This window comes from Cetorhinus maximus, chromosome 11 (genome assembly GCF_964194155.1).
Source record: "Cetorhinus maximus chromosome 11, sCetMax3.hap1.1, whole genome shotgun sequence".
Lineage (NCBI taxonomy): Eukaryota > Metazoa > Chordata > Chondrichthyes > Lamniformes > Cetorhinidae > Cetorhinus > Cetorhinus maximus.
In genome coordinates, this window is record NC_135889.1 from 15,603,210 (window position 1) to 15,622,935 (window position 19,726).

Sequence of the window (19,726 nt, forward strand, 5' to 3'; positions counted from 1 at the left end):
AAACTGTGAGTTAATTCACTTGGGGTACTAACATCACATTAACAAATAAACTTTGAATTTGAGAAATTGACATTTTCACATTGACATTTCACATTCTGTGTCATTACTATAACAGAGCAATTTCTACAAAAAGGCTCACAACATGTCATGCGGTTAGATCTTCATATAGCTTTTATTGTTTGTGGATGGGCAACAAGGACAGTAGTGGATTTAAAGAAGATGAACAGAATGGCTACATGCAAATGCATTAAAATCCTGTCCCAGAACTTGAGCATCTAATCTAGGCTGACAATTCTGTGCTGTACTGAGGGAAGGCTTACGTATTCACAAGTGCAATCTTTCAGATGAGACATCAAACTAAGAACATGACAGGTGGGCTTTGAAGACCCAATGAGGCAATGTGAAGAGCAGTGGAGCTCTCCCAGTGCCCTGTCCAACATTCAGCCCACAGCCAATACCAATAAAACAGACCACTTGGTCATTTTTCTCATTGTTGTTTGTGGCAGCTTGCTGTGCGCAAATTGGGCGCTACGTTTCTTACATCACAACATCAAAATTAATTGGCTGTAAAGTGTTTTGGGACATCCTGAGAATGTGAAATGCACTATAAAAATACTAATCTTTCTTTAGTGCATCTCTTGGTTCATCCATCCATTCAAGCAGTTATCGATTTTATTATTGGTTACAAAAGATAAATTATCGACCTGAGATTGGTTCTATATCAAAACAAGCCTAAAGTCAGTGACAGATATCATATTAATTCTAAGATTAGCCATTACGTTGTATAATTAAACAAAAAATATTGTTTCATTGTATCGATGAGTGTAAAATAGTTGGCGTTACATTAGCATGAATTAAACTTTATGGGCTGAATTTTCACAGAGTTGGGGAGACACCACGGAACTTTAAAAATGGCAGCAGGCAACCAATTCCTGACCCCAATCCTGGCATTCCCATTTTATGTCAGCACAGGATAGGGTGTGAGGGCTCAGCCTGCTCTCCCAACCTGGCCGGTTGCATGGCAGGGATGGGCATCTCCTAGACCTTTGTAATTTTCATGAAGTTGGGCCAGGTTCACAGATCTGCAGAGGGTTCACGAACCATAGCCTGGATGAGGGAACCTTTTGAAAGCTAAGTTCAAATGGTCTTAACCATGCCCCCTATACCAAGATATGCCCCTTCACCCACCAACTGTCACCCCTCATACCCACCATGCCAACCTGACCTGGAGGCAGTCAGCAGCATCAAGAAGAGCGAGTGAAAAGAGGACCCAGAGACAGTCAGTAGCATCTAGAAGAGCGAGTGAACAGGGGACTCAGAGACAGTCAGTGGCATCCAGAAGAACGCGTGAAAAGAGGACCCAGGGACAGTCAGTGGCATCCAGAAGAGCGAGTGAAAAGAGGACCCAGAGACAGTCAGTGGCATCCAGAAGAGCAAGTGAACAGGGGACTCAGAGACAGTCAGTAGCATCTAGTATAGTGAGTGAAAAGAGGACCCAGAGACAATCAGCAGTATCAAGAAGAGCGAATACAAGGGGTAACGGGAGGAAATTAGAAATTGGTGACCCATTTCACTGTTGAATGTGGATTATGAGATCCTGTCCAAAGTCATTGCCAATCAGGTCAGATCTGCTCTGGAATTGGTGATCCACCCTGGCCAGACCTGCACTCTACCCGGCAGGAAGATCTCTGGCAGCCTTGTGCTACTCAGGAAGACGATTGTCTATGTGCAGGACAGGGGTGTGGACACCTGCCTCATTAGCCTGGATCAGGAGAAGGCCTTTGACAGAGTATCGCACACCTATATGGTGGATGTGCTCTCCAAAATGGGTTTTGGGGAGGGAATCCGCAACTGGATCCAACTGCTCTACACTAACATCAGTAGCGCAGTCTCAATCAATGGGTGGGAATCAGATAGCTTTCCTATTAAATCTGGAGTCAGGCAGGGCTGCCCTCTCTCCCCTGTCTTGTTTGTGTGTTGCATAGAACCCTTAGCTGAGTCCATCAGGAAGGATCCGGGCATAAGAACAGGGACAATCCCAGGCAGTGGAGGCACTCAGGTCAAAGCATCCCTGTACATGGACGATGTCACCGTCTTCTGCTCGGATCCGCTGTCGGTGCGCAGACTGATCCACATCTGCGACCAGTTCAAACTGGCCTCAGGAGCCAAGGTAAATCGTGGGAAGAGCGAGGCCATGTTCTTTGGGAACTGGGCTGACCGATCCTTTGTGCCCTTCACTGTCAGGGCTGACGGCCTGAAGGTGCTGGGGATATCGTTTGGAGGGACCAGGGCATGCATTAGAAACTGGAAAGAGCGAGTGGCTATGGTGGAAAGAAAACTGGGCATGTGGGAGCGACGCTCCCTCTCCATTGCGGGTAAGAACCTGGTCATCAGGTGTGTGGCACTCTCATTGTTGCTGTACATGGCGCAGGTCTGGCCCATTCCAGACTCTTGCACGATGGCGATCACCCAAGCCATCTTTCGCTTTATCTGAAGGTTGAAAATGGATCTTGTTCACAGGGAGATGATGTACAAGCCTCTAGATAAAGGGGGGAAAAAACATGCCCAACATCACCCTCATCCTGATGGCCACCTTTGTGTGCGGCTGCATCAAGCTGTGAGTGGACCCTCAGTACGCAAACACCAAGTGTCACTACGTGCTGAGGTTCTACCTGTCCCCGGTGTTGCAAAGGATGGGTCTGGCCACGCTGCCGTGGAACACTCCAAGTAGTGGGACCATGCCGTACCACCTGTCCCTCGTGGAAACATTTAAGCAGAGAAACGCCCTTGATCTCAAGTCCATCAGGCAGTGGTCGGCACATAAACTCCTAGAGGCCCTACGGGAAAAGGAGATGGTGGATCCTGTCGGATGGTTCCCCGAGCAGACTGTCAAAGTCATTTGGCAGAATGCCTCATCACCAGAACTTTCCAACAAGCACCAAGATGTAGCTTGGCTGGTGGTGATAAAGGCCCTCCCCGTCAGATCCTTCCAACATGCCAGGAGTCTCACCCCCTCTGCACGTTGCCCTCGAGGTGGCTGTGGTGGGGACGAGACCGTTGTTCACCTCCTTGTGGATTGTGCCTTTGCAAAGAAGGTCTGGAGAGAGATGCAGTGGTTTCTGTCGAGGTTCATTCCGAGCATTTCTGTGACACAGGACTCTGTGCTCTATGGGCTGTTCCCAGGGACAGACACCGAGACAAACATCAACTGCAGCTGGAGGATCATCAACTCGGTGAAAGACGCCCTTTGGTCTGCCTGAAACTTGTTGGTCTTCCAGCGCAAAGAGTTGTCCCCGACTGAGTGTTGCAGACTGGCACATTCCAAAGTCCAGGACTACGTGCTGAGGGAAGCACTAAAGCTTGGGGCAGCCGCCGCAAAGGCGCAATGGGGAAAGGTCGCTGTCTAAGACCTTTCTGCCATAGTGCACCGAGGGACTGGGAAAGGTATAGATCCCTCGGGCTGTACAGCTCACAATGAATGTGTGCATTGAATACTAATTGTATTATAATTGTATTGAAGCACCTCAGAGTGCAACATGATGTATGTTGATAACTCCAATACCATTGCACTGTCTGACTGTCTGTAATGACCATACTGAAATGACTCTAATATTCATTGATTGTATTGTGATCCATGTTTAAAAGTTGAATCTAACTGCACTTTTTGTGATGGCGATTTAGAAATGTTTTGTAATGTTCTTCCAGATATTTTATGAATAAAGTATATTTTTCAACAAAAAAAAATCTGGGAGAGCGAATGAAAATGGGAACCAGAGGCAGTCAGCAGCATCTAGAGTGAAAAGAGGACCGAGTCAATTAGCAGCATCTAGAAGGGGGAGTGAAAAGGGGCCCTAGAGACAATCAGCTGTGCCTAGAAGAGTGAGTGAAAAGAGGGCTCAGAGACAGTCAGAAGAATCTAGAAGAGCGAATGAAATGAGGACCCAGAGACAGTCAGAAGAATCTAGAAGAGTGAGTGAAACGAGGACTCAGAGACAGTCAGAAGAATCTAGAAGAGCGAGTGAAATGGGGACCCAGAGACAGTCAACAGCATCTCGAACAGTGAGTGAAAAGGGGAGCCAACGACAGTCAGCAGCATCTAGAAGAGCGAGTGAAGAGGGGACTCAGAGACAGTCAGTAGCGTCTAGTTATAGCGAGTGAAAAGAGGAGCCAGAGACACTCAGAAGAATCTACAAGAGTGAACTAAAAAAGGACCCAGAGCAGCCAGCAACATCTAGAAGAGCGAATGAAAAGAGGACCCAGAGTCAGTCAGCAGCATCTAGAGTGAAAAGAGGACCCAGAGACAGTCAGCAGCATCTAGAGTGAAAAGATTTGCCAGAGACAGTCAGCAGCATCTAGAGTGAAAAGAGGACCCAGTGTCAGTCAGCAGCATCTAGAGTGAAAAGTGGACCCAGAGACAGTCAGCAGCATTTAGATGAGTCTCTAGGATACAGCATTCATGTCCAGCTGAGAAGAATTGGAGAGGGATGCACACTCTGACATGAGATCTCCACTGCTGTCCCTGTCTCCACACTCATGAATTGTGAGTCACCAATTAAAAACCCAACCGTCTGTCTGGAAGGTCCCACCAACCTATGAGTATCTCCACTGGCGCATGGTAAGCATGAGTCCTGCGATGGTGCACCCTCGGAACAACTCGGCTCCTCTGGGGCTTTGCCATTCCTGAGGTTCACAAACTGCAAGGTAAATCTGTTGCAATTTATCATTCTGGAGGTGGTTGTATTTTACTTGCTGCTGCAGTTACATCAACACGACTGAGTAAAGTGTGACATGTGTGTGCGTTATATTTCATTTTGTCACTAGGTAGCTGGGATGTTCCCATGTCTGTATTTCCAATGGCCAGGGACATCTCCAGGCCTTCTTCCTCTGCAGTTGTTGGTTGTGACATCTGTGGAGGGCCACTTCCCATTCGCTCTCTCTCTCCATGATGTTCAGTACTCTCTTCTGCCGCAATGGGATTAACTAAATGGGATTAATTAAGGACCTCATCGTGAAGACATCCCTAAGCAGCAGCGACTATAATATGACTGAATTTTACACTCAGTTTGAGGGAGACAGGAGTGGGTCCAAGACTATTGGTGGAATTTTCCATGTCCGCTAGCGCGTGCATGTTCGACAGCATGAGCGGACAATATGGCAGGAAGGACAAATATTGGTTTCAGGACGTCATGAAACCAGTTTCCCATCGTCCGCCCAGGCTGCATTTCCCGCCATTGGACGTTGGGAACTTCATTGTAATAAATCTGCATATCAATATAAAGCCAGCCTGCCGGAATCATCCCCCTGCGCTGGATCGCCCACCCAGGTCAGCAGGAAAATACACCAGTGCAGGTCACGTCTTGACAAGTGTGACATGCAGAAGTCGAGACTTACCGCCAGGCCCTTGCTCACACTGCAGACATCCGAGGAGCAGAAGATGCTGGAGACCGACAGCAACACCACACTAGTGGAAAGTCCATCACATGCTGGGTGGATTCTCGTGGATGTGGCTCTGCTGCGAAGCAGCTCACGGAAGTTAGAAAGTCACCGTTGAGGATCTGCTCACAACGGATGATGGTCGAATGGTTGGAGAAAAAGGTCCAACTGTCTTTGGGAGAGGACGGCGGGGGGGTGGGAGAGGAAGGTTTAGGATCGACTGGGAGAGGAAGACATGTCCGGGAGGGTGGGGATGGTTGAGGGGGAGGGGGAAACGAAGGTGTCAGAGGGGTAAGGTTGGGAGGGGGAGAATGAAGGTGTCAAGGAAGGGGCAGGGAGTACAGGGGGGAGGAGGGGGTAACAGGGGAGAAGACGACAACTGGGAAGGTAGGTGTATCGGGGGGTGGAAGGTGTAAGGGAAGGAGTTTGAAGGGGGAAAGGAGTGCAGAGAGGGGAGGAGTCTGGGGGGAGGAAGGAGTTTGGAGAGGCGAGGGAGTAAGGGTGGAGGAAGAAGTAAGGGTGCCTGAAAGAGTCAGGAAGGGGGAAGGGCTGAGGACGGGGGTGAATCAAGGGGGTTGTGGAAGGACTAAGGAGGTAGTCCCGGCTGGGGGGGGGCAGAAGGGGTTCTAAGAGGGAAAGGGTTTCCAAGCGGGGAAGGGGTTCCGGGGGGGAATGGGGTTTTGCAGGGTGGGGGGAGGCAGTTCCAAGGGTGAAGAGATCTGGAGGGGGGATGTCCAGGTGAATGTGCAAGGGAGGGCTCTGATGAGTCCATGACTGCCTCCTGGGGGGCGAACTGAGGGTGGGCGTGGTACGACGGAATGGTGGGAATGATTGAGGGCAGAGTGAGGTGGTAGGGTGGAAGGGCGAGGGTTCGACGGTAGCAGTAGAGGGGACAGCTAGGGTGGTTGGTGGGGGGTCGGAAGCAGATACGGACCCTGGGTTGGGAATATAAGAAATAGGAGCAGGAGTAGGCCATTCAGCCCCTCAAGCCTGCCCCGCCATTCTATAAGATCATGGCTGATCTGCCCCAGGCCTCAACTCCTCTTTCGTGCCAGCTCCTCATAGCCCTCAACTCCCTGATATTTCAAAAATCTATCCACCTCCTCTTTAAATACTTTCAGTGATCTAGCCTCCACAACTCTCTGAGGTAGAGAATTCCAGACATTCATTACCCTCTGAGAGAAGAAATTCCTTCGCATCTCAGTTTTAAATGAGTGCCCCCTTATTCTGTAACTGTGTCCCCTAGTTCGAGATTCCCCCATTAGTGGAAACATCTTCTCAACATCTACCCTGTCAAGCCCCCTCAGAATCTTGTACGTTTCAATAAGATCACCCCTCAAACTTCTAAACTCTAATGAATAAAGGCCTAACCTGTTTAGCTGTTCTTGATAAGTCAATCAGTTCATCCCAGGAATCAGCCTAGTGAATCTCTTTTGAACTGCCTCCAATGCCAGTATATCCTTTCTTAAATAGAAGGACCAAAACTGTACACAGTACTCCAGGTGCGGCCTCACCAACACCCTGTACAGTTGTAACAAGACTTCCCTATTTTTAAACTCCAACCCCTAGCAATACAGGCCAAAATTCCAAGGAGCACCTGGAGGGGCATCGAGGTGACCCATTTCCCTCTTGCATTGCCACTGTAGGAACTCACCATGGCTCCCACGATGGAGTGCAGGTCTGCACACTTTCTGCTAGACCAGAGTCTCCATGGCATCTGCCAGCCTCCTCATGGAGACCTCCATATGTGCACATGTGGGCACCACTTCATCAGAGAGCAGGCGGACACACTCCTCCAACTCATGAGCCACTCTGTTGAGGGCTTCCAACAGCTCTGCATGATGTTCCCCCACCTTCTGCCGACTCTCCAGAATGAGCTGAAGGCCAAATCCAGAGGCTCGTCATCTGACTTGGATCTTACAGATACCTCTTTTCCAGCAGTCCTCTGAGTGCCGCGGAGTTTGGCCGCACCTGCCTCCTCCTGCTGCGGACACGTTTCTGTGTGGTGACCTCCAGATTATGAGCCAGAGCCTGCTCTAGATCTAGGTCCCACCAAGATGTGTGTCTCTGCGCTGGTGGACAGCGTAGGTAAGCGCTGTGATGGGTCTTGCACGCTGATTATTTCCAGCTCTTCAATGGAGGAGGAGTCCTCTTGGCTGGAGGTGAGGATGTGGATGGAGCTGAGGGACTGGCTGGCTGAGGGTGTCGGTCGCTTGGCAGAGCTCCCTGTGAACCAAATTAGAGATGCTTAGTGTATGGCAGCGGAGTCAAAAGCAGGACAGTACTCACAGTTGTGTTGAGAGAGGGATGATGAGGTGCAGGATCCTCACGAGGGTGTTCACCACCGACCCCACTGTCGCCACAGGCAGGGCCCACGTCCTCACCAGTCTGCGTGATGGCATGCTCCTCAAAGCGTGTGAGGGCCCTAATGTGGGCCACCCCAACCTCGGTCTGGGACCTCTCCCTGCTGCTGTGAGCCAGCTTCTCATGCATGAGATAGAGAGAGTATGAGCAGGACACATGACACTGCATGGAATGTTTGTGTGGTGAGTGGAGCCATGGATGGGATAGGGGTGTGAGCTCCAGAGGATATGAGCCTGATGGAGATGTGTGGGTGTGTGTGTGAGTTAGTGCTGCTGTCCCTTGAGGTGCAAGATCCCTGTGGATGTGTGACGGGTTTGTGAGTGTGTGGGTTGAGAGCGATGAGAAGAGTGACTTACTCTGGCAGAACGGATGAAAACATTCATCCTGTAGCGGCACTGGGTGGCTGTCCTCTTTTGAAGGGCATTAGCGCTGACCACAGCTGTCACAGCCTCCCATGCTGGGTTGGTGATGCAGCTGCCCATCCTGCAGCCAGAGCGGGGGTGTAGAGGACATCACAGCGGGCCCCCATGGCGTTCAAAAGGCACACTAAACCGGGGGTGGGGTGGGGGGGTGGGGGGCTGCAGTCTTTTTTGTCTTTCGGGACATCCTGTCTTCTGTGCAGCAGCCGTGGGCTGGAAGCACTGAGAGGTGTGCGCGCAGCTGTACTTTAAATGTGACGTCCAGCGTGATGAGGGGACGAGGTAAAGGCTTGGCGGGCGAATGAGAGTGCACCCGCCATCAAAATGGCGTGTTTCCTGGGAATGCATAATTAATGCGGCGGGTTCAGGACAATACGGCGTGAGAAGCCGCCATTACGGCTGGCGGGTAAAACGCCTTTTCTCCCCCCTGCTACTGCACTTAGTGCAAATCTGGGACGATTCTGCCCTGTGTTTTTAAACTTAAATAAGGGCAATTATGAAGGCATGAAAGCAGAGCTGGCTAAAGCGAAGAAGGTTAAGGGATAGGTCAATATTGATGCAGTGGCAAACATTTAAGAGGATATTTCAGAACACATAGAATAGATACATTCCAACGAGTAAGAAAAGGCCCAAGGGACGGACACACCATCCGTGGTTAACTGGAGAGGTTAAAGATAACATCAAAATTAAAGAAAAAGTATATAATTGTGTAAAGATAGGTGGAAGGTCAGAAGATTGGACAGACTATAAGGGACCCAAAGGATGACTAAAAGATTAATAAGGAGGGAAAAATTAGAGTATGAGAGAAAGCTAGCCAGAACTATAAAAACAGATAGTAAGAGCTTCTACAAATATTTAAAAAAGAAACCGGTTAACAAAGTGAGCGTTGGTCCTATAGAAAGTGAGTCTGGAGAATTGATCTTTTTTTTATTCATTAATGGGATGTGGGCTTTGCTGGCTAGGCCAGCATTTATTGCCCATCCCTGGTTGCCCTTGAGAAGGTGGTGGTGAGCCGCCTTCTTGAACCGCTGCAGTCCATGTGGTGCAGGTACACCCACAGTGCTGTTAGGAAAACAAAGAAAACAAGGAAATGGCAGATGAATTGAACAGGTATTTTGCATCAGTCTTCACTATAGAAGATACAAGCAACATCCCAGAAGCAGCTATAAACCGAGAAATGGAAGGGAGGGAGGAACTCAGAAAAATTACAATCACCAGAGAAGTGGTACTGAGTAAATTGTTGGAGCTGTGGACTGACAAGTGCCCAGGTCATAATGGACTCCATTCTAGGATCTTAAAAGAAGTGACTAGTGAGATAGTTGATGCATTGGTTTAAATTTTCCGAAACATTATAGATTTAGGGACGGTCGCATTAGTTTGGAAGATAGCAAATGTAACTCCATTATTCAAAAAAGGAAGGAGACAGAAAGCGGGAAACTACAGGTCAGTTAGCTTAACATCTGTCATAGGAAAAATGTTAGAAGCTATTAGAAGCTATAGCAGAGCACTTGGATAAGTTCAAGGTAATCCGGCAGAGTCAACATGGTTTTGTGAAAATAAGATCATGTTTAACCAACTTATTGGAGTTCTTTGAAGAAGTAACATATGCAGTCGATAAAGGGGAACCGGTGGATGTACTGTACTTAGGTTTCCAGAAGGCATTTGATAAAGCACCACATCAAGGGTTATTGCGGAAGATAAGAGCTCATGGTATAGAGGGTAACATATTGGCATGGATAGAAGATTGGCTAGCTAACAGGAAACAAAGACCATAAGACCATAAGAACATAAGACATGGGAGCAGAAATTAGGCCATTCGGCCCATCGAGTCTACTCTGCCATTCAATCATGGCTGATAAGTTTCTCAACCCCATTTTCCCGCCTTCTCCCCATAACCTTTGATCCCCTTACCAATCAAGAACCTATCTATCTCGGTCTTAAATACAATCAATGACCTGGCCTCCACAGCCTTCTGTGGCAATGAATTCCATAGATTCACCACTCTCTGGCTAAAGAAGTTTCTCCTCATCTCTGTTCTAAAAGGTCTTCCCTTTACTCTGAGGCTGTGCCCTCGGGTCCTAGTCTCTCCTATTAATGGAAACATCTTCCCCACATCCACTCTATCCAGGCCTTTCAGTATTCTGTAAGTTTCAATCAGATTCCCCCTCATCCTTCTAAACTCCATCGAGTATAGACCCAGAGTCCTCAAACATTCCTCATATGTTAAGCCTTTCATTCCTGGGATCATTCTCGTGAACCTCCTCTGGACCCTCTCCAGGGCCAACACATCCTTCCTGAGATACGGGGCCCAAAATTGCTCACAATATTCTAAATGTGGTCTGACCAGAGCTTTATAAAGCTTCAGCAGCACATCCCTGCTTTTATATTCTAGTCCTCTCGAAATAAATGCCAACATTGCATTTGCCTTCCTAACTACCGACTCAACCTGCAAGTTAACCTTAAGAGAATCCTGGACTAGGATGCCCAAGTCCCTTTGCACTCCAGATTTCTGAATTCTCTCCCCATTTAGAAAATAATCTATGCCTCTATTCTTCCTACCAAAGTGCATGACCTCACACTTCTCCACTTTGTATTCCATCTGCCACTTCTTTGCCCATTCTCCTAACCTGTCTAAATCCTTCTGCAGCCTCCCCACCTCCTCAATACTACCTGTCCCTCTACCTATCTTTGTATCATCTGCAAACTTAGCCAGAATGCCCTCAGTTCCTTCATCTAGATCATTAATGTATAAAGTGAAAAATTGTGGTCCCAACACTGACCCCTGCGGAACTCCACTAGTCACCGGCCGCCATCCTGAGAAGGAACTCCTTATCCCCACTCTCTGCCTCCTGCCAGACAGCCAATCTTCTATCAATGCTAGTACCTTGCCTCTAAAACCATGGGCTCTTACCGAGCAGCCGCCTGTATGGCACCTTGTCAAAGGCCTTCTGGAAGTCCAAGTAAATAACATCCATTGGCTCTCCTTTATCTAACCTACTCGTTACCTCCTCAAAGAATTCTAACAGATTTGTCAGGCATGACCTCCCCTTGATGAAACCATGCTGACTTTGCCCTATTTTACCATGCACTTTCAAGAATTCTGAAATCTCATCCTTAATAATGGACTCTAAAATCTTACCAACGACCGAGGTCAGGCTAATTGGCCTGTAATTTCCCGTCTTTTGCCTCACTCCCTTCTTAAACAGGGGGATTATATTAGCGATTTTCCAGTCCTCTGGGACCCTCCCTAACTCGAGTGATTCCTGAAAGATCACCACTAACGCCTCCACTATCTCTTCAGTTATCTCCTTCAGAACTCTGGGGTGTAATCCATCTGGTCCAGATGATTTATCCACCTTCAGACCTTTCAGTTTTCCTAGCACCTTCTCCTTGGTAATGGCCACCATACTCACCTCTGCCCCCCGACTCTCTTCAACTTTGGGGATGTTACTCGCATCTTCCACTGTGAAGACTGACGCAAAGTATTTACTTAGTTCCTCTGCCATTTCTTTGTTCCCCACTACTACTTCTCCAGCGTAATTTTCCAGCAGCCCAATATCCACTTTTGCCTCTCTCTTACCCTTTATATCTAAAAAACTCTTGCAATCTTCTTTTATATTACTGGCTAGTTTACCCACATATTTAATCTTCTCCCTCCTTATTTCTTTTTTAGTTGTCCTCTGTTGGTCTTTGTAGGCTTCCCAATCCCCTGGTTTCCCACTGCTCTTTGCCGCATTGTATGCTTTCTCTTTAGCTTTTATGCTGTCCCTGACTTCCCTTGTCAGCCATGGTTGCCTCGTCCTCCCTTTAGTATGCTTCTTCTTCCGAGGGATGAATTTTTGCTGTGTCTCCCAAATTACTCCCAGAAACTCCTGCCATTGTTGTTCCACTGTCTTTCCTGCTAGGCTCATCTCCCAAAAAATTCTGGCCAGCTCCTCCCTCATGCCTCTGTAGTTGCCTTTATTCAACTGTAATACCGTTACACCTGATTCCAGCTTTTTCCTCTCAAATTGCAGGGTAAATTCTATCATATGATGGTCACTTCCTCCTAAGGGTTCCTTCACCTTAAGCTCCCTTATCAAATCTGCCTTATTACACATCACTAAATCTAGAATTGCCTGTTCCCTAGTGGGCTCCACCACAAGCTGCTCCAAAAAGCCATCTCGTAGACATTCCACAAATTCCTTTTCTTGGGATCCACTACCAACCTGATTTTCCCAGTCTACCTGCATATTGAAATCCCCCATGTTCACTGTAACCTTGCCTTTCTTACACGCCTTTTCGATCCCCTGGTGTATCTTGTGCCCCACATCCTGACTACTGTTCGGAGGCCTGTACATAATTCCCATTATGGTTTTTTTACCTTTGCGGTTCCTCAACTCTATCCACACAGATTCTACATTATCTGACCCTACGTCGTTTCTTGCTATCGATTTAATTTCATTTCTTACTAACAAAGCAACCCCACCCCCTCTATCTGTCTACCTTTTCGCTAGGATGCATATCCTTGGACATTTAGCTCCCAGTCCTGATCCCCCTGCAGCCATGTCTCCGTGGTGCCCACCACATCATACCTGCCAAAGAGTAGGCATAAATGGGTCTTTTTCAGGTTGGTAAGATGCAACAAGTGGTGTCAGGGAACAGTGCTTGTAACTCAACTGTTTACAATTTATATAAATGACTTGGATGGATGGGATGGATGGGATAGTTGCCAAATTTGCTGATGACACAAAGATAGGTAGGAAAATAAGTTGGAGGACGTAAGCAGGCTACAAAGGGATATAGGTAGGTTAAGTGAGTGGGCAAAGATCTGGCAAATGGAGTATAATGTGGGAAAATGTGAAATTGTCTATTTTGGCAAGAAGAATAAAAAAGAAGCATATTATCTAAATGGTGAAAATTTGCAGAGTTCTGAGATGCAGAGGGATCTGGGTGAATTAGTGCATGAATCACAAAGGCTAGTATGTAAGTACAGCAAATAATTAGGAAATCTAATAGAATGTTATTATTTATTGCGAGGGGAATTGAATACAAAAGTAGGAAGGCTATGCTTCAGTTATACAAAGCACTAGTGAGACCACATCTGGAGCACTGTGTACAGTATTGGTCACCTTATTTAAGGAAGGATGTAAATGTGTTGGAAGCAGTTCAGAGAAGCCCATTACCAAACTAATACCTGGAATGGGTAGGTTGTTTTATGAAAGGTCAGACAGGCTAGGCTTATATCCACTGGAGTTTAGAGGACTAAGAGGTGACTTGATAAGATCCTGAGGGGTCTTGACAGGGTTGATGTGGAGAGGATGTTTCCTTTTGTGGGAGAATCTGGAACTAGGGGTCACTGTTTAAAAATAAGGGGTCGTCCAGTTAAAACAGAGATGAGAACGAAATTTTTTTCTTTCAGATGTCGTGAGTCTTTGGAACTCTCTTCCTGAGAAGGCAGTGGAAGCAGAGTCTTTGAATATTTTTAAGGCAGAGGTGGATAGATTCTTGGTAAACAGGGGAGTGATAGGTTATCGGAGGCAGATTTAAGGTTAGTATCAGATCAGCCATGATCTAATTAAATAACGATGTAGTCTAAAGGGGCCAAATGGCCTACTGGTCCTTGTTCATATGTTCGTAACAGACCTATGAGTGAGTGTAGTGGCATATCATTACCTAACGGCCTGACGGATGCAGTACATTTGGTGAAGGTGATTTTCAGGGAGAGGCACAAAAATGTGTGAGGGTGAAGGTGAGTGGGAGTGGCAGATGATGGATTGGGATGTGAGGACATGGAGAGAAAGAGGAGGATGGGTCCATCTCCAAGGTAAGTAGTTTGAGTCGGTTTGACAAATCAAAGTGAGGGGGTCAGGTGATAAGCAGGGTGTAAGTAAGTGTGCAATGGCACTCAGCTTTCCTGGCCTGGTTAGGTCATTAAAGCGCTTCCTGCACTGAATCCAGGAGCGTGGCACAATGTTCCTGCTGCTGACATCTTGGGCTACCTCAAGTTTTGCTTTCTTTGTGACAGTAAAAGGTTCTTCCTCCCACTGCTGGAGAAGAGTATCTCTCTCTGCCTCACCACAGCACTCAATAATACATTGAGGGTGGCATTCAATGAAGTAGACCGTAGCCTTTGACCGCCCTGAATCCATTCTTATGCAGTGTCTTCTCTTGTTCCCAACTCTAATCTCCTCCAAATTCCAGCTTTGGGCTGTGCCTTTAAATAGTGGATTTGAGATCATGTCATTCAGGTTCTCATCACACCCGCTGCTGTGCATTGGATGTCAGACCCAGAATTAAAATGATAATGAGCTGGCTGTGTTCCCAACCAATAGAGCCTCCATTCACAACGCGCATCGGAGTTAATGTCGGGGCCTTAGAGACAGTTCCCTCTCCAATTGGCTGTGGGAAGGCAATGCAATTGGAGGCCAACCAATGATGGGAATGTGCAGGTGGGACGGTTCCCAAGATTTCCTAAGTGCCACCCGAGAATAGTTGGACAATTTCTTACCTTTTATCAATGCAAATCCTGACTCATTCCAGCGGAGCCAGTCCTCCTCTGGACATAGGAATCAGTTCATTTCCCTGTTGTCTCCTTACAGCTCACTTTGGCCTGAGGCTGTGACACATTTGCAATCCTCACATGGATAGAAGATAGAAGTAAATATAAGCCAACCTCAAATAAAAGTAGAAAGTGTTGGAAAACTCAGTGGGTCTGGCAGCATCTGTGAAGAGAGAAATAGAGGCTGGGATTTTCCGTGCCCGCTGGTGTTGGGCGTGTTCAGTGGTGTGAGTGGACAATATGGTGAGAAGGCCAAAAATCAGTTTCACAACGTCGTGAAACCAGTTTGCGATCATCCACTCCTCCCACTGATTGCAGGTCGCGTTTCCCACCATTGGACTTTAGAAACCTCATTGTAATATATCTGCATATCATTATAAGCCCAGCCCACCAGAATTGTACCCCCCACCCCCCACCCCACCAGATCGTGATTGCATGCCAATGTGTTTCACCACAGCATATAAAAGGCGTGCACTTGGCGGGCTGTATTTTGAGGGGAACTCAGAAGTGAGTACACAGTAACAGCTTGCCCCGGTCGCCTGCTGGACTTCAAGCCTGAGACGCATTGGGGCGGGGGGGCCAGGACTGCCCTGCGATTGACGCACGTTGTTGGGGGGCAAAGGCTGCCCTGCGGTGGAAGGTGGTGCACAAACACATGCAGGGTCCAGGGCTGGGGAGAGTGGGCGAGGGAAGCAGCCACACATTAGGGAAACCTTGTGTAAAGCGACTGTTCTTCTGCAGCTGAGACAGTTCAGGCGCAGCCACATTGATATGTTTGGAGTCGGGCCTCTAGCTTATCTGCCCACTCAAGCAACACAGAGTCATTAAAGTGCCACCAAGTGCTCCAGAGCTTTTCACCACTTGGGCGCAGACTGCAAACTAATGAGCGTTTTAGTGGACTGCAGAACAGTTGGATGACTGGGAACATTGTACAATCTCCTTGCTAAAGCTAGCGGTAGAGCAGTCACTGCTGGAGGCATTCACAGCCCCTTGTAATGTCATCATTCCGGTTTGGAGCAGTCTCCCCCATGGTTCAAGCTAACAGTGCAGCCTTGCAGTGCAGGTTAGGAGAATGTCTGCGTCTGAGCTGAGAGCACAGCATGCAGTCCCATGGGCAAAGCTGCTGCCAGTTGGTCAGGCGGAGTGGGGCGGATGTTGGTGGGGTTTCGGACAGCCATGCAATGCAATCATCTCTGGACATCCAAGTGTTGCCCATGTCTCAGAGCTGCATTAAGGGTCCTTCAGACATAAAAAGACAGGTTCTTAGTTTACCCATGCTGACCCACGTATCTCTATCTTTCATCCTGCAGGAGGAGTACATCACAATCATGGAACTTGTTGAACTAACTGTATGCCTCATGGCTTACAGAGAGTGAAGACGAAGGAGAAGAGAGTGAATAAAGCTCCAGGCTGTGCAGAGGGAGGAGCAGCACCCTCTGGAAGAAGGGACGACTGGGGCTCCCACATATGCTGTCAAAGAGCCCCAGCGAGCCACCGCTGGTCGGCACTGAGCAACACCCAGGGTCTATAGATGCTGCCTTTCATTCCTGCAGATGACCCAAAGCCAGTGTCGCCGAAGACTGCAGGATTTGGTGTCACAGGGACATGGAGGGCACCCACTGGCGCACAGTTTCCAGGGAGTGTGCAAGACGCCTCCATTCTCAGTCAGTCACAGATCCCTAAAGTCTTTCTCAGGGACAGGGGCTGCCCGCATAGGCCGTGGCTGATGACACCTGTGCGGTGGCCTCAGACTGCAGCAGAACAAAGTTATAATGAGGCTCATGCTGCAGCTCACAACTTGGTGGAGCAGACCAGGATGCTGAAAATGAGGTTCCGGTACCTGGACTGTTCCAGTGGAGCCCTGCAATACAGTCCGCAGAGGGTGTCACGTATCATCGTCTTGGTGCTGCAACGGGGAGAGAAGATGGCTGAGGAGGCTTTGGAGGAGCCGGAGGTCTCCTCCAATGAGGAGGACACTGATGGGGATGAGGGTCAGGAGGTCCTTAAAGATGATGTTGATGGGGATGAGCACTGGCCAGACAAGGCAAGTGCGCTCAGGAGGCCCTCATAGCTGCTAGATATGTGGTGGATGATGACAACATGCAGTGAGGAGACACTATAGATCCTCACATCGCAGTTGTGAATGTTTGACTCCAGTCTGGCTTATGGCAACACACATACCTTCTGTAATAATGATAATGTTATGGAGATGCAGTGAAGACCCTAATAGTTGCTCGATTGCAGAAGGATAATGATGACATGCAGTGCAGACACTCCATAGACCTTGACATAACTCCTTGAGAATGTCTGACTCCTGTTTGGCTGAGGGCAGCTCGCTTGCACGCCGTGATCAGGGTCATATCATAGAGACACAGTCATGAAACTTTAGTAGTATCTGACCCTTTATCAATTGACAATAGTGAACAGTATGTACAAGTGATTAAGTTACCCATGCCCAGACTGTGCAACAACATCTTTTTAACCTTCCTAGCCCTGCCACTATGGCTTGGTGCTCCCCGGCCATCCACAGCAGAGGTGGAGGCAGCCTGCAGACTGATGACCTTGGCGAGCGTCCTCTGTAGGGTCGAGACCTGGAGAGCCCGGCCTCTTTTCAGAGTCCTGCTGTGTGGCAGTGGCACCCTCCTCAGCCTGTGGAGCTGAAGCTTCTGAGGTCACAGGAAGAGGAGATTCAGATGGGCCAGATACTCCTGGAGTCACTTGGATGGATACCCGGGAGGGACACATGCTGAAACTCCTCCCTATGGGTTTCCCAAGGGCTCCGGGCTGACTCCTTGAGGAGAAGGGGTAGCTGGAGTGAGATCGAGCTGCCCCGCACCCCTCTTGTGTACACACTGTTGGAAGCCAATTATGCCGTTAGCGATGGAGTTTAGCCCATGCAGCAGTGCTGGAGCGACGTCCTGGACCAAGGTCTCCATGGCAGCTACCATCCTACCAGTGTTGACCTTGGTGCATTGGCAGGCCGGTGCTATCACCTTAACCTGAAGGCGGACAGACTCCTCCATCGTGCCTTGCAATCTAAGGAGTGCAGCGGACATCCCTTCCTGATGTTCCCGAGCTTGCCTTTGCAGCTCCAGCAACTGTAACATGACTGAGTCCAGAGGTTCGTCATCTGACTCAGGCTCAGCAATGTTCTGGCCTCCAGCAGTCCTTCGAGGACGGGATACCTGGGAAGTCCCTGCCGCAGCCTGCTGCAGATCAGACAGTGTAATGTGCTCACCAGACTGTGATCCTGAGGCTACTGTAAAGCTAGGTCCCACCCAGGTGTGTGTCTCTACGCTGGTGGAGGGTGTGGGTGAGCGCTGTGATGGGGCTTCAAGGAGGGTGCCTTCAGATTCCTCTTCAGAAGTTTCTTCGGGGCTTGATTAGGGGCCTGGGTTATGGACTTCGTCGGCTGTTTCCCAGATGTACCTGTGAAAGCAAGGAGAGATGATTAGTGCATGGCAGTGGCCTGTGAAACAGGACACATCACTCACAGCATGGTTGTCTGCTGGATGTTGCACTGCTGGATCCTCACTTAGTAGAGCACCGCCGACCTCACCATCAGCACAGGAATGGTCCAGATCATCGCCGACCAGCTGGATGGCTCTGTTTTCAGTAAATGAGGACCTTGATTTCAGACATTCCTCCACCTGTCTGTGACCTCTCCCTCTTGTTGTGTGCCAGCTTGTCTTGCATGAATAGAGACAGAGAGAGTGTAAGCAGGACACCTGCCAGACCAGATGATAAGTATGCCTGGCATGTGTGGGTAGTGAGTGGTCCCATGGACGGGATGAGGACAATGAAGTTGTGTGTGAGAGACTGAATAGTGACATCCCTTGAACTGACAGTGAGATCTCTGTGGATGTGTGATGGGTTTGTGAGCGTGTGAGTTGAGATTGATGAGAAGAGTGACTTACCCTGGCAGAACGGAGGAGATCATTCATCCTCTTGTGGCACGGGGTAGCTGTCCTCTTTTGAAGGACGTTGGCGCTGACCACCATTGCCACCGCCTCCCAAGCCGAATGAATGATGTTGCTGCCCATTCTGCAGCCAGAGCGGGGGTAGAGGACATCATGGTGGGCCTCCACTGTGTCCAAAAGGTGCTCGAGGGATGCATCATTGAACCTGGGGGCTGCAGATCTTTTGCCTTTCAGAGCCATGTCTTCCATGCAGCAGTTATGGGCTGGAAGCACTGAGAGGTGTGTACGCAGCTGCACTTTAAATATGATGCCCAGTGTGATGAAACGGCGAGGTGATGGCATGGCGGGTGAATGAGAGTCCGCCCGCCATGGAAACGGCGTGTTTCCCGGGAATGCATAATTAATGCAGCAGGCTTTGGACAATACGGTGTGAAAAGCAGCCATTGCGGCCAACAGGAAAGACATCATTTTTACCGCCCACTACTGCACTTATGCAACACTGGACAATTCCGCCCAGAATTAATGTTTCGAGCCCAATATGACTCTTCAACCTTAAGTCAATGTCAAAGCAGATAGAATATTGTCTCTCACTGTTCCTCCAGGGTTACAGCAGGAAATCTGGGAACGTTGTACACACAGCTCAGCATTTAGGGTGCTCTGGTTAAATGCTACCTGGAGTACTGAAGTCACTACTAGTCAGCTCACCTCAGAAATGGTGTATAAGCCTTGGATGGGGTGCAACGCAGAGTCACCAGACTTTTACCTGGTTAAAAGGGTTAAATTACGAGGAAAGGTTGCATAGATTAGGCTTGCATTATAGAGGATTAAAGGATGATCTAGTTAAATTGTTTAAGAGCATTAAAAGATCCTTATAGGATGGATAGAGGAAAAACTATTTCATCTGGTAAGAGAGTGATGCGGCTTAACCTTAAAATTAGACCTAAGCTGTTCACGGACGATGACACACAAAGGGTAGTGGAAATCTGGAACTCGCTCCCCTGTAAACTGTTGAGGCTGTGTGGCAATTGAAAATATCAAAACTGAGATTG